This window comes from Sorex fumeus, unplaced genomic scaffold, assembly GCF_029834395.1.
Source record: "Sorex fumeus unplaced genomic scaffold, SorFum_2.1 ptg000072l, whole genome shotgun sequence".
In the NCBI taxonomy this organism is placed as follows: domain Eukaryota; kingdom Metazoa; phylum Chordata; class Mammalia; order Eulipotyphla; family Soricidae; genus Sorex; species Sorex fumeus.
In genome coordinates this window covers 25,906,014-25,922,328 of record NW_026606129.1, presented here as the reverse complement: position 1 = coordinate 25,922,328, position 16,315 = coordinate 25,906,014, and the positions used below count along the sequence as shown (strand labels likewise).

Below are 16,315 nucleotides of genomic sequence, written 5' to 3'. Positions count from 1 at the left end.
TCCAAAAATTTTTTTTGGACCACACCTGACTGAGCTCAGGGATCACTCTGACAGGTCTTGTGGGGATAACAAGGGCTCAGGGGATCAAATACTGGTCAGCTATATGTAAATCAAGTTAAAAACAACAGCAACAACAAATTGACAATACATAGATTACATACTTTTCAATACACTAGAATCCCGTGTATTGAAGAATGGAGTGAATCAATATTACATTCTCTAGACCTGGTTTAATCATGTATTATATTAGGGAAAAGTCAAACCTGACATATGTATTATGTGTATTAAAAATATAGCTCTTTTTCTGTCAGTGAATTGCCTGTCAGCTTGACAGGTTCAACTTTGCTTTAAATTATTACTGAGGTACTTTATCTTTCTAAGAGTGTGATATAAAGAAGTTCTAACAGGGCAGACTGGAGTGTCAAAACCCAAAGGGAGAATCATACATATCCATTAGATGTATGACTATAGAAGTAAAGTTATAAGGTGAACAGAAAAATACATTTTAATTCTGTCTTATATAATTTAGATGTATCAACTTCCTTTTATTTGCTGCAATGGCATCTTTAGGTAAATTAGGAATATAAAATGAGCTTAAAAACAATATACATTCTTTATTATTATTTAACTATCTTAACTATTTAACTATTTAACTATTAGGCTGGAGTGATAGCACAGTGGGTAGGGCGTTTGCCTTGCATGCGGCCGACCCGGGTTTGATTCATCCCTCCCTTTTGGAGAGCCTGGCAAGCTACTGAGAGTATCCTGATCTCATGGCAGAGCCTGGCAAATTCCCCGTGGCTTATTCGATATGGCAAAAACAGTAACAACAAGACTCACAATGGAGACATTACTGGTGCCCACTTGAGCAAATCGATGAACAATGGGAGGACAGAGCTAGGGTGCAGTGCTATTTAACTATTACGTGAAGTAACTGGCATAGAGTATTACAATATTCATTCTTTATCTATTATCTATTTTTTCTGAACTGATAGAATATTAGCACTTAAAGGTATTTTGGGATTACTAAAGTCCTTTATTTTACAATAAAGTCAATGAAGGTGCATAGAGACTTATTTTTACAGAAAAATATTTTGTTGTATTTTATTTTTACAGAAAGGTCAATTTAATAATTAATCTAATACACAAAATAAGCCCCCAATATACCAGGCATCAACCGATGTGTTCCAATTTAACCACAGTAGCACTATGGATTCAATTTCATTAAGCTCATTTAGATATGAGAACTTCTAGGGATTCCATAACTTGATCAAGAGTACATAAGCAGATCTGCGCAGGATGGGAACCGAGTCCACCTCCCAGCAACAAAGCTGAAGGTCTCTGCCAACTCTCTCCCCTTCCATTCAGGTACAGCCCGCCCCCAAGGCCTGGGACTTTCTCTGGGCATGCGCAGCTAGCTCGATCTCATAGGACAGCCCGTTTTTTCACCTGATCTGTGCGGGACGGGAACCGAGCCCACCTCCCAGCAACAAAGCTGAAGGTCTTCGCCAACTCTCTCCCCTTCCATTCAGGTACAGCCCGCCCCCAAGGCCTGAGACTTTCTCTGGGCATGCGCAGCTAGCTTGATCTCCTAGGACAGCCTGTTTTTTCCCCTGATCTGCACGGGACCAGCGCAGGGACCCTTTCCATTAGCGGCCGCAAAATATTCTCCCACTACATATGCCCTAGGAACCATAAGCTACCTTCTTAAACGGAATCTTCTCTATTTTAGTTCAGCCACTAGAAACTCAGTAGCCAATAACTCATAAGCCTATCTCAAACTCACACTGCATATCAAGCAGAATAGTAACAGTGAACGTGAAGAATTAAACCACACTTGTCACAATGGTAAAGCAACGCAAAAGCCCACCAAACTTTCTTATTGAAGAGGCTAGCCCAGAAGACATCAACAGTACTGTAGTGTTAGACAACCTCTCTGACAAGGAATTCAGAAGGGAGCTACTTAGGATGCTTAGGGAACTAAGAGAAACAATGGAAAGCAATGCCAATAAAAGACAAGAGGATTTGAAGGCAGAAATGAGGAAAATGCAATCGGAAATGTCAGACCTGAAAAACCTGGTAGGCGAATTGAAAAACTCAGTGGAAGGCCTCAGAGGCAGAGTAACAGCCGCTGAGAACAGAATCAGTGAGCTCGAAGATGAAGTTCAGAGACTCTCCAGGAAAGAGCAGAAAATGGAAAAGAGACTCACTATTCGGGAACAGTTGGCAAGAGAAGATCGTGAGGAAGCCAAGAGGGCTAATGTAAGAATTATTGGAGTCCCAGAGGGACAGGAAGAAAACCTTGATGAAGAAGAAACTGTCAAAGACATCATTGCTACAACGTTTCCAGAGCTGAAGAAAACTTGTGACCACATTCAGGAGGCCCGAAGGGTACCAGCTAGAAGAAATCCGAATAAAATACCCCAAGACACATTCTGATCAAAATGACCAAAACCTTAGACAGAGACAAAATTCTGAAAGCAGCAAGATCGAAGAAAGAAATCTCTTACAAAGGAGCATCCTTAAAATTCACAGCTGATTTTTCTGATGAAACCCTCATGGCCCAAAAACAGTGGTGGGACATAGTGAAAAAACTCAATGAAATAAATGCCTCTCCAAAAATAGTTTACCCAGCGAGACTCTCATTCATAATAGAAGGAACAACACACAGTTTCACAGACAAACAACAGCTCAGGAACTTCATAGACTCAAAACCATGGTTACAAGAACAACTAAATGGGCTACTTTAAGGCAAGAAAGGCCCCATAAATACACCAAATTTCAACAGAACAATGGGACAAAATCCCGTAACAAGAATCTCTCTCAATGTCAATGGGCTAAACGCACCAATTAAAAGACCAATTAATAGAGTGGCAGGATGGATTAGAAAATTGAACGCAACATTCTGCTGCCTGCAAGAAACACATCTCAATAGTCAAAGCAAACACAGACTCAGAGTCAAAGGCTGGAAAACAATCCTACAGGCAAACAGCTCCCAGAAAAAAGCTGGGGTAGTCATCCTAATATCAGACCACATCGATTTCAGAGTGAAGAAGGTCATAAGAGACAGTGAAGGCCATTTCTTATTGATCAAAGGATCTGTACAACAGGAAGAACTTACAATAATAAATAAATGTATATGCACCTAATGAGAGACCAGCAAAGTACTTAAAACGACTACTCATAGATTTGGAAAAAGACATCAATAGCAACACAATACTAGTGGGAGACTTCAACACCGCTTTGTCACCTCTTGATAGATCAACCAGACTCAAGCTTAGCAAGGACATACTTCATCTGAGGGAAACAATGGAAGAAAGGGACTTAGTAGATATATACAGGACACTTCATCCACAAAAAGCTGAATACACATTCTTCTCAAGCATACATGGAACATTCTTCAAGATAGACGACATGCTGAGCCACAAAACATGCCTCCATAAAATTAAGAAGATAGAGATTGTATCAACAATCTTCTCAGACCATAATGTGCTGAAATTAGAAGTAAATCACACACAAAAACAGAAAACTAAATCAAACACCTGGAAATTAAACAGTGCACTATTGAACAACGAGTGGCTTAGACAGGAAATCAAAGAGGAAATAAAAAGATTCCTAGAAACGAATGAAAATGAGAACACGAGTTACCAAAACTTATGGGACACAGCAAAAGCTGTGTTAAGAGGAAAGTTTATAGCTCTACAAGCATTCCTCAGGAAGGAGGAGCAAACACAAATAAGTAACCTAACCTCACAGCTTAAGAGCTTGGAGAAGGACCCAAAAAAGGAGCACAACCCGAACAGAAGAAAGGAAATAATAAAACTCAGAGCAGAGATTAATGAGATGGAAACCCCAAAAACAATCCGAAAGATCAATGAAACCAAGAGCTGGTTCTTTGAGAAAATTAACAAGATCGACAAGCCTCAAGCAAAACTCACAAAGAAAGGGAGAGAGGAAACCCTAATAAACCGAATCAGAAATGAAAAGGGGGTCATTACAACAGAAACTACAGAAATTCAAAGGATCCTCAGGGAATACTTTGAGAAGCTTTATGCCACGGAACATCAAAACCTCGAGGAAATGGATAAATTCCTAGACTCCTACAGACTCCCAAGGCTGAACCAAGAAGACCTGGAATACCTGAACAGACCTATCACCATCAAGGAAATTGAAATGGTAATAAAAAGCCTCCCCAAGCACAAAAGTCCTGGCCCGGATGGATTCACTAGTGAATTCTTCCAAATCTTTAAAGAAGACTTACTCCCAATCCCTTTTAAGCTTGTCCACGAAATTGAAATATCAAAAACACTTCCAAACAGTTTCTACGAAGCAAATATCACACTGATACCAAAAGCAGACAGAGATACCACAAAGAAAGAGAATTACAGACCGATATCCCTGATGAACACAGATGCAAAGATCCTCAACAAACTATTAGCAAATAGAATCCAACTACTCATCAAAAAGATCATATACCATGACCAAGTAGGATTCATCCCAGGGATGCAAGGATGGTTTAACATTCGGAAATCAATCAACATAATCCATCATATCAAGAAAAGAAAAGATAAAAAGCATATGATTATATCAATAGATGCATTTGACAAGATCCAGCACCTCTTTATGATGAAAACCCTAGCCAAAATGGGTATAGAGGGGACTTTCCTCAAAATAATTAAAGCCATCTACCACAAGCCTACAGCAAGCATCATCCTCTGTGGGGAAAAACTGAGAGCCTTCCCTCTAAGATCAGGGATGAGACAAGGATGCCCACGATTTCCACTTCTGTTCAATATAGTACTGGAAGTACTTGCAACAACGATTAGGCAAGAAAAAGATATTAAGGGCATTCAGGTAGGAAAGGAAGAAATCAAGCTCTCACTATTCGCAGATGATATGATACTATACTTAGAGAACCCAATAACCTCCACCAAAAAACTCCTAGAAACAATAGACTCATATAATAAAGTTGCAGGCTATAAAATCAATACCCAAAAGTCCATGGCTTTCCTATACGCAAACAGTGAGAGAGAAGAAAGCAACATGTTAAAAACAATCCCGTTCACAATTGTGCCCCAGAAAATCAAGTACCTAGGAATCAGCTTAACTAAGGAAGTAAAGGACCTGTACAAAGAAAACTACAAAACGCTACTTCAGGAAATAAAAGAGGACATGAGGAAATGGAAAGATATCCCCTGCTCATGGGTCGGGAGACTTAACATTGTCAAAATGGCAATACTACCGAAAGCATTGTATAAATTCAAAGCAATCCCTATAAGGATACCCATGACATTCTTCAAAGAAATGGAGCAAACACTCCTGAAATTTATATGGAACAATAAGCTCCCACGAATAGCTAAAGCAATTCTTGGGAAAAAGAAAATGGGAGGAATCAACCTCCCTAACATCAAACTGTACTACAAAGCAGTAATAATCAAAACAGCATGGTACTGGAACAAAGGCAGAACTGCAGACCAGTGGAATAGGGTTGAATACACTGACATCTCCCCTCAATCATATGATCATCTAATCTTTGATAAAGGTGCAAGTAATGTGAAATGGAGTAAGGAAAGCCTCTTTAACAAAGTGTGCTGGCAGAACTGGATGGCTACATGCAAAAAAGTGGGCTCAGAACTCTGCCTAACACCATGTACAAAAGTAAGATCAAAATGGATTAAAGACCTCAACATCAGACCAGAAACCATAAGGTACATTGAAGACAAAGTTGGCAAAACCCTCCATGACACTGAAGCTAATGGTATCTTCAAAGATGCCACGCCACTGGCCGAGCAAGTGAAAACAGAGATCGATAAATGGGACTATCTTAAACTAAGAAGCTTCTGCACCTCCAAAGAAACAGTGACCAAAATACAAAGACAGTCGACAGAATGGGAAAGGATATTCGCCGAATACACATCTGACAAGGGGTTGATATCCAGGATATACAAAATACTGGTTAAACTCCACAAGAAGAAAACATCCAACCCCATCCAAAAATGGGGCAATGAAATGAACAGAAACTTTCTCAAAGAAGAAATCCGAATGGCAAAAAAGCACATGAGAAAATGCTCTACATCATTAATCATCAGGGAGATGCAGATCAAAACCACAATGAGATACCATCTCACACCTCAGAGATTGGCCCACATTCAAAAGAACAAAAGCAACCGATGTTGGCGTGGATGTGGCGAGAAAGGGACACTCCTTCACTGTTGGTGGGAATGTCCACTGGTTCAGCCCTTCTGGAAAACAGTATGGACGATTCTCAAAAAATTAGAAATTGAGCTCCCATTTGACCCAGCAATACCACTCCTGGGAATATATCCCAGAGAGGCAAAAATGTATAGTCGAAGTGACATCTGCACTTGTTTGTTCATTGCAGCACTCTTTACAATAGCCAGAAACTGGAAGAAACCTGAATGCCCAAGAACAGATGACTGGTTAAAGAAACTTTGGTACATCTACACAATGGAGTACTATGTAGTTGTTAGAAAAGATGAAGTCATGAAATTTATGTACAAGTGGTACAACATGGAAAGTATCATGCTAAGCGAAATGAGTCAGAAAGAGAGGGATAGACATAGAAAGACTGCATTCATTTGGGGAATATAAAGTAATAAAATATGAGATTAATACCCAAGAATAGCTGAGATCAGCACCAGGAGGATTACTCCATAGCTTAGAGTCCAGCCAGACATTCTAGGGGAAAGGGCAGCTCAGATAGAGAAGGGAGCACCAAATAAAGGATGTTTGGAGGATCCTCCCAGGAGGGAAGATGCATGTTGAAAGTAGACTATGGACTGAACATGTTTGTCACTCAAAGCCTCTTTTGCAGACCACAATACCCAAAAGGAGAGAGAGAACACAAGGGATCGCCCTGACACAGAGGCAGGGTGGGATGGGAGGGATGGAGGTGGGAGGGATATTACCCATGGTGGAGGAAAATGAGCACTGGTGGAGGGATGGGTATTTGATCATTGTATAATCTAAACCCAAGCACAAAAAATTGTAAATCTACAACTGTACCTCATGGAGTTTTAAAAAAAATTTTCGGAATTTCAAAATCACGTGGCCCTACTGCAGCCATGCAACATCATGTTATTCATAACCAGAAATAGAACACAAATTGTCTACTGTTGCCTTTTCAGCAGAAAAAAAATAAAATAAATTCCTTTTCTAAAAAGTAAAAAAAAAAGAGTACATAAGCAGGGGGTGAGAGGGATGCTAGGAGCACTGGAGGTGGGGAATGGACACCAGTGGAGGGATGGGTACTCAATCATTGTATAACTGAAACCCAAGCACAAAAATTTGTAAGTCTACAACAGTACTCATGGTGTTTCACTAACAAAAATTAAAAAAAACAAAAACAAAAACAAAACAAAAGAGTACATAAGCAGTTAATTCCAGAGTCACTTAGATCACTTGACATCCCATTACCCATCGATTTGCTCGAGTGGTGCCAGTAACGTCTCCATTCGTCCCTGTTGCATGCTAGGGTAGCCCAATGGCATCTGCTCGCTCCAGGAACACGAAGAGTCTCAAACTGATTGTTCAGGGTCCTGACGAAGAACTCTGACCATCTCATAGGTGGGCGACCATGCGATCTTTTGATGTTCTGTGGAATCCAGTCGGTAACAGCTCTAGTCCAGCGGTCATCTCCAAATCGCATTGCGTGTCCAGCTCATCTGATTTTCGACACCTTAGCAAATAAGACAGTGTCCCTGATTCTCGATCGTTGACGGAGGTCGGAATTCCGGATTCTTTCTCTCACTTTAGTGAAGCATGATATTCCAAACATAGCTCTTTTGATTCCTCTTTGGGAGACCAGAACAGTGTTCTAATCCTGTTCTTGTAGGGCCTAGGCCTCTGAGGCGTATATTAATGCAGGAAGAACAGTGGAATTGAAGAGATATGCCTGGAGCTGGAAGTTCTTTGTCCTCTTAGCTATTTCTTCCATGCTCTTGAACGCATTCCAACCCGCTCTCTTCCTCCTGCGCAACTCAGGTGCCAGGTCATTTGTCATGTTGACTTCTTGTCCTAGGTACGCATAAATGTTGCATTCAGAGATATTCGTTCCATTGAGAGTGAATGGAGCATCAGGAACGAGTCCGTTTCTCATAAACATTGTCTTCATGAGATTCAGCTGTAGTCTCACCTTTCCACACTCATGGTCGAAGTCAGCTAGCATTTGTGCCACTTGGCTGATATTTGGTGTTATTAGAATGATGTCATCAGCGAAGTGGAGGCAGTGTAGTTGCCAACTGTCTATCTTCATTCCCATTCCTTCCCATCCCAGTCGTCACATGACATTCTCGAGGGTGGCACTGAAGAGTTTCAGTGAAATGGTATCACCTTGCCGAACCCCTCTTTTGACGTCCATAATCACTTCCTTGTAGAATGGTGAGATCCTGGTAGTGAATTCGTAATACAGCTCACGGAGGATGCTGCTGTATTGAGTATGAATGCCCTGATTGGCTAGGGCTTCAATGACCGCTTCCGTCTCAACAGAATCAAAGGCCTTCTTTAAATCAATGAATGTTAGACAGGGTGGCATCTTGAACTCCTGAGAAACCTCAATGAGTTTGGTTATCGTGTGGATATGGTTGATCGTGCTGAATCCTTTTCGGAACCCAGCTTGCTCGCATGGTTGTCCTTCATCTAGTGTTCTGCCAATCCTATTCAGGATGATTTGAGTGAACAGCTTGTAGACGACAGACAACAGGCAGATCGGGCGACAGTTGCTGATGTTGTGGATGTCTCCCTTCTTGTACAGTAGAACAGTCCTGCTGGTTTTCCACTGGGACGGAACCTTGCATTCAGACAGGTAGCGTGTGAAGAGCTGAGCCAGTGTATTGATGAGTACTGACGGCAAGTTCTTCAGGTGTTCAGGTCTGACCTTGTCTGGACCGGGTGCTGTTCGTTTCTTTACCGACGAAATGGCATGTCGGATTTCAGAAGAGAGAATGTTGGGAACAACATATCCATCCTGCGGAATTTGGTATGTGGGCAGGTGAATGTGGCTACCGAAGAGATCCGAGTAGAAGTCATGGATAATCTTCTCCCTTGCCCTTCTGGAAGATGTGATAGAGCCATCAGGACATCGGAGGGCAGTCATCTTGGTCTTGTAGTTGGTAAAGGTCAGGCGGGTGTTGCGAACTCCAGAGTCAAGATTTAAATATTCAGAACTCAAGTCTATTTTAATTTTTGGTTAGCAGCTTGATGGCTTTACCACTCTTTTCAATTACCCTCTACCTTAAATGTTGTATCTATTGTTCTTTCATTTGCCTGAAGTCATGCAACTGAGTAATAAAATTTGAATCCAGGTCTTCTGATATCAGACAATTTCTCTTTTTCACGAAGCCCCCTTTCTAAGTAGTGAGGCGATAGCTCCTACAATTAACACGGAGCCCTCTTTCTAAGTAGTGAGGGGATAGCTCCTACAATTAAGTATAGTTAGCAACTATTTCTTAGTGATTTATGGGAAAAAGTCCTATGGTAGATAATGTAGTATAACAATTCCCAACAATAAAGTATGAAAATGTGACACAGTCTTATTTTATTTTATGATATTGCTTTCTTTTCTATTTTCTTTTTTTTTGGGTGAGGGAAGGTGAAGTACACCTGAGATGCTCAGAAGTTACTCCTGGCCCTTCACTCAGGAATTATTCATGCTGGTGCTTGATGGCTCATATGGAATGCCTGACAGAAAACCCAGGTTGTCTGTGTGCTAGATTAGTGCCTTATCCACTGTACTTTTGAGCCCTTTTTCTTTTTTTAGTTTTTAGGGCCACACCTGGAAGTGCTCCAGGCTTACCTCTGACACTGAGCTCAGGGATCACTTCTGGCAGGCTTGGAGGACCACATGGAGTGCCAGGGATAGAACCTGGGTCAATTGCCATCCAAGGCAAGTACACTACTCACTGTACAATATTTTGGGTTCTTTAAAAAATGGTTTTTAGTCACATCCAGAGGTGTTTTGGAGACCATATATAGTGCAGGGGCTCAATATGAGGTTGGCCACAGGCGAGACAAGTATCTCATCTCCTGTACTATCCCTTTGGTACTATGACTTCGCTATTCTCAAAGGGTCTGTTTTAAAATCATTTTTGCTTCTGACAGTAAGCCAAATAGTGGACAACACAGAAAAAGTAAAAACTTCCACATCTTTGCCTTTAAGCAAATACTTTGAAGAAAAGGATTTGAATAAAAGAAGCAGAGAAAAAACAAACATTGAGCGATGTACTACAAGTTCAGAGATTAGCATAGTAAAGGTGAAAAAGGGTCAAATAATATGTAGGACTAACAGAAAGAACAAGTTGGGGGAAGGCAGAAGACATGTCTTGGAAACACCAAGTATATAGCAAAATCAAAAATAGTCTGTGTGGAGAAAATAAGAAAGCTTTGGAGGAAAACCTCAAGGAAAGAAGGCTGCCTAGAACTACAACAAAACTAAAACTATGGATGTTATGTTGCATAAATTATGGAGTCACTGTCAATTGTTTCAAAAATCTATTGATATCATTTATTAACTATCTCTAAGCAGCACAAAATTTTTATATATTTCACATAATAGTAACTCCATGAATTATGGATTATGATGTTCATTTTTAGTTGTTGTAGCTAAGGAAACTGGTCTAAAGTTATGATTAGTTAAGTAAAGGATCAGCAGTTCTATATTAGTTCAGTTGCATTCCAAAATCCATACTATTTTTGAATAACATTAATAATATTTTTTCCAGATCATAAATCTTAGGCCTCCACATTGTTATTTTCAAATATAATAATGGGAAAATATATATTCATTGTGGCAATTTTAATAACCAAGTCATCTAATTTCTATTCAGGGAAAAATGAAATTAAGTTTTATTATAGGCTGTTACGTAGTAAGAGATCATTTCAACAACCAATAAAAAAAATTGTGTAGATGTACCAAAGTTTCTTTAACCAGTCATCTGTTCTTGGGCATTCAGGTTTCTTCCAGTTTCTGGCTATTGTAAAGAGTGCTGCAATGAACAAACAAGTGCAGATGTCACTTCGACTATACATTTTTGCCTCTCTGGGATATATTCCCAGGAGTGGTATTGCTGGGTCAAATGGGAGCTCAATTTCTAATTTTTTGAGAATCGTCCATACTGTTTTCCAGAAGGGCTGAACCAGTGGACATTCCCACCAACAGTGAAGGAGTGTCCCTTTCTCGCCACATCCACGCCAGCATCGGTTGCTTTTGTTCTTTTGAATGTGGGCCAGCCTCTGAGGTGTGAGATGGTATCTCATTGTGGTTTTGATCTACACAATGGAGTACTATGTAGCTCTTAGAAAAGATGAAGTCATGAAATTTACATACAAGTGGTACAATATGGAAAGTATCATGCTAAGCGAAATGAGTCAGAAAGAGAGGGATAGACATAGAAAGATTGCATTCATCTGGGGGATATAAAGTAACAAAGTATGAGATTAATACCCAAGAATAGCTGAGATCAGCACCAGGAGGATTACTCCATAACTTAGAGGCCAGCCGGGTATCCTAGAGGAAAGGGCTGTTCAGATAGAGAAGGGAGCACCAAATAAAGGATGTTTGGAGGATCCTCCCAGGAGGGGAGATGCATGTAGAAAGTAGACTATGGACTGAACATGTTTGCCACTCAATGCCTCTTTTGCAGAACACAACACCCAAAAGGAGAGAGAGAACACAGGGGATTGCCCTGCCACAGAGACAGGGGGGATGGGGGGATGGGGGTGGGAGGGATATTATCCGTGGTGGTGGAAAATGGGCACTGGTGGAGGGATGGGTATCTGATCATTGTATAACTGAAACCAAAGCACGAAAAATTGTAAATCTACAACTTTAAAAAAAATAAAATAAAATAAAGGGGAAAAAAATTGTATTTAACTTGCAAACATATCACAGCAAACCCTATGGAGCTTCTCCCTTTGTGAAGGAACTACAGTAGTAAATATACTGTTAAAAAAGAAATATGGAAAATAAAACTCAAAGATTGTTACTTGAAACAAAAATACTCTGGAAGAGTTTGCTATAGTTCAAAGCATAACCAAGTCAAAGTTGTCATTACAGACTGCCACAAAAGAAGGATCATCAAGATTTATTATTTTGGAATTGACACCACAGAAAACCAGCTATGAACTAATTGTGCATAACTTAATCACTTAACTTCCCGTTAGTCGTCGATTTGCTCGAGCGGGCGCCAGTAACGTCTCCATTTGTCCCTGTCGCGTGCTAGTGTAGCCCAATGGCATCTGTTCGCTCCGGGAACATGAAGGGCCTCAAACCGATCGTTCATGATCTTGACGAAGAAGTCTGACCATCTGGTAGGTGGGTGGCCACGCGGTCTTTTGACATCCCGTGGAATCCAGTCAGTAACAGCTCTAGTCCAACGGTCGTCTTTAAATCTCATTACGTGACCAGCCCATCTGATTTTCGACACCTTGGCAAATGAGACAGGGTCCCTGATCCTTGATCGTCGACGGGTGTCAGAACTCCGGATTCGTTCTCTCATTTGAGTGAAACGTGATATTCCAAGCATAGCTCTTTCTATTCTTCTTTGGGAGACCTGAATAGCATTCTCATCCTGTTTGCGTAGGGCCCAGGTCTCTGAGGCATATGTTAATGCAGGAAGAACAGTGGAATCAATTCCAAATCATATTCCAAATACCCATCTTCCGGAATTGTCGTACCATATTTGATAGGGTTCAAATATGGTAACACCTACAAGGGTGATTAGAGGTCACCCCAAAAGCCTCTATCCCTCTCGGAAAGACTGGCAAGCTACCGAGAGTATTCCGCCCGCACGGAAGAGCCTGGCAAGCTATCCGCTGTGTATTCGATATGCCAAAACCAGTAACTACAACTGGTCTCATTCACCTGACCCTGAAGGCTTCACCGATATGGCAGCACTGAGAAGGATGAGAAAGGAGAGGCCGACAAAATCTCAAGGCCGACCTAGGCTGCCACAACGAAGGAAGACAAAAATGATCGTCTGTACTTTCAATGCACGTATGCTAGCATCAGATGCATCCATCGAGGACCTGATGGTACAAGCGCGAATGATCAAGTACGACATCATTGGTCTGACCGAGACAAGAAGGCACGAATCTCACCATGCTGTTTTCGACACTGGAGAAGAATTGTTCCTCGGAACATGCGATAAAAGAGGTGCTGGAGGCGTCGGTGTCCTTGTCAACACAAACTTGGCCAAGAGCATTGATTCATTCGAATGCCTAACAACCCGAATCGGACGTTTACATTTGAATAGATGTGGCTCATTGCCTGCAGTTTCTATCTTCGTTGTCTACGCACCAATTGTGCATACCACGGACAAATGTTTTCCCATGTATCATTTATACTGGTCTCCTTTATCCACAGTTCCAGTTACACATGGTCACTGTCGTCTAAAAATACTATGAACAATGTTAGAAGAAGGAAAAGCCATATCGAATAGCTGATAATACTAAATTTTCATTTTACTATTAAATAATGCTGTTAACTATTAGTAAATAAGCATATTACTGTTCTAATTTAAAAATTAAAATTCTCTGGGTGCCAGAGACTCACAAATGAATCTCGGAATTAAGCATCTCACCCAGAGATATTCTGGAACTTTCACCAGGCCAATTTCACTGGGATGCGTCAGATGGGTGCAGGCACCATCCTTCTACCTGCCCCAAATGAATCCCTGGAATTTGCTATAACACAATAAAAAATGGCACATTAAGCTTGTGTCCTATTTACAACTGGCACTTTATTTTTGTTTTTGATTTTTGGGTCACACCCAGTGATGCACAGGGGTTACTCCTGGTTCATGCACTCAAGAATTACTCCTGGCGGTGCTCGGGGGGACCATATGGGATGCTGGGAAATAGAACCCGGGTTGGGTCACATACATGGCAAATGCCCTACCTGCTCTGCTATCGCTCCAGCCCATGACTGGCACTTTTAAAGTAATTCTTTACAATCAAAACATGTTCCTTCTGTTTTCAACGGTTTGGGACAGGGGATCCTCCCCCTCTATGCCCCTGTTTCCAGCAACTCCACAGTCACACCCATAAATCAGATAATCTCGTCATTGGCCACCATCCAAAGTGGCATGGCCTCTCCCAGAAGGGAGCATAACATGACACTTGTGATAACCATGCCCTGGAGGGGGGAGTAAGACCTCTCCCTGCCCCAAGGGACCCAGCCTCAGCAGCCCAAACCCTCCAGAACTAAACCGCTGCCATGCTTACAGCTGCTCTCCACATGCTTGGGCCGAGCCACATTCATCAGTGAACCGATTCCTGGACACATTATACCACACACCCTATCCAAGAGTATTACACCACATTTTAGGGGTTTAAAGATGCAACCAATATTAGGGGGAAATATTTTTTTCACATATATATATATCTATATCTATATATATATATATATATATATAATGAACAACGAAGATAGAAACTGCAGGCAGTGAGCCACATCTATTCAAATGTAAACGTCCGATTTGGGTTGTTAGGCATTCAAATGAATCAATGCTCATGGCCAAGTTTGTGCTGACAAGGACACCTACGCCTCCGACACCTCTTTTATCGCATGTTACGAGGAACAATTCTTCTCCAGTGTTGAAAACGGCATGGTGAGATTCGTGCCTTCTTGTCTCGGTCAGACCAATGATGTCATACTTGATCATTCGCGCTTGTACCATCAGCGCTTGTACCATCTCAATATGATAAAAGAGAAATCGAGAAGTTCTACATGGAGCTGGAGAAGTTCTATAAAGAAGACCACACCTTTTACAAGATCATTGTGGGTGATTTTAAATCCAAGATAGGACCGAGAAGATCAGCTGAAGAACTTCACATCGGGACCCATGGCCTAGAATGGAACGAACAGGGTGAGAGACTGTCTGAGTTCATCATGTTGACCAGGACCATCCATGGTAACTCACAGTTCCAGAAGGCAGAATATAAACGTTGGACATGGGAGTCTCCCGGTGAACGATTCCACAATGAAATAGACCACATCATATTCAATTGACGGTTTTGCCTGACCGATGTCGCTGTTGTCCCAAAATTTCGAACGGGATCGGACCACCGTCTCCTTCGTGCAAAAATTCTACTTCACAGAGCGGGGAGAAAGGGCTGCAAAGTTCAAAAAGAGAACTCCCAGAATGACCACCAACTGGGAACTCTTTGGCACTATTGCGGCAACATGGGAAGATGCCATTGTTGACAACATTGACGAGGAATACGATCGACTGGTTCAGCACCTCCATGAATGTGCGAGGAACGCCAAGAGAGAGATAGCCACAAAAAATTGCCTGTCTTCGAAAACTCTTGAGCTAATTCGCCAGTATAGTCTGGCGCATGCCTCAGGCAACTGCAAGCTAACGTCTGAGCTCGCAAAGCAGTGCAGAAATGCGATCAAGGAAGACCTCAAAGAGAGAAGAGCAGAAGTACTGGTAGATGAGGCAGAAGCCGGGAAAAGTATTTGTAACACCCACCTGTCCTTCGCCAACTACAAGACCAAGATGACTACCCTCCGACGTCCTGATGGATCCATCACATCCTCCAGAACGGCAATGGAAAAGATTATCTACGACTTCTACTCAAATCTCTTCGATAGCCATGTCCACTTGCTGACATACCAAATTCCATGGATATGTCGTTCCCAACGTTCTCCCTTCCGAAATCCGACACTCCATTTCGTCGGAAAAGAAACAAACAGCACCCGGCCCAGACAAGGTCAGACTTGAACACCTTAAGAACCTGCCATCAGTACTCATCAATACACTGGCTCGGCTCTTCACTCACTACCTGTCTGAATACAAGGTTCCGTCCAAGTGGAAAACCAGCAGGACCATACTACTGTTCAAGAAGGGAGACATCCATGACATTGGCAACTATCGCCGGATCTGCCTATTGTCTGTCATTTACAAGTTGTTCACTCGAGTCATCCTAAATAGGATTGGCAGAACACTAGATGAAGGACAATCATGCGAGCAAGCCGGGTTTCGCAAAGGATTCAGCACCATTGACCATATCCGCACGATAACCAAGCTCATTGAGGTTTCTCGGGAGTTCAAGATGCTGCTCTGTCTAACGTTCATTGATTTAAAGAAGGCCTTTGATTCTGTTGAGACTGAAGCGGTCATTGAAGCCCTAGCCAATCAGGGCATTCAAGCCCAATACATCAAGATCCTCCGAGAGCTGTATTGCGGATTCACTACCAGGATCTCACCATTCTACAAAAAAGTGATTGTTGATGTCAAGAGAGGGGTTCGGCAGGGTGATACCATTTCACCGAAACTCTTCAGTGCCACCC

At 41.7% G+C, this 16,315-nt stretch overlaps 1 protein-coding gene across 1 annotated transcript in view; it reads right to left on the bottom strand.

The window, feature by feature from the left end:
* The window catches only part of LOC130037726 (ubiquitin-conjugating enzyme E2 E2), a 363,445-nt gene that overhangs the window by 84,720 nt on the left and 262,410 nt on the right, over positions 1 to 16,315 (bottom strand). The window lies entirely within an intron of this gene.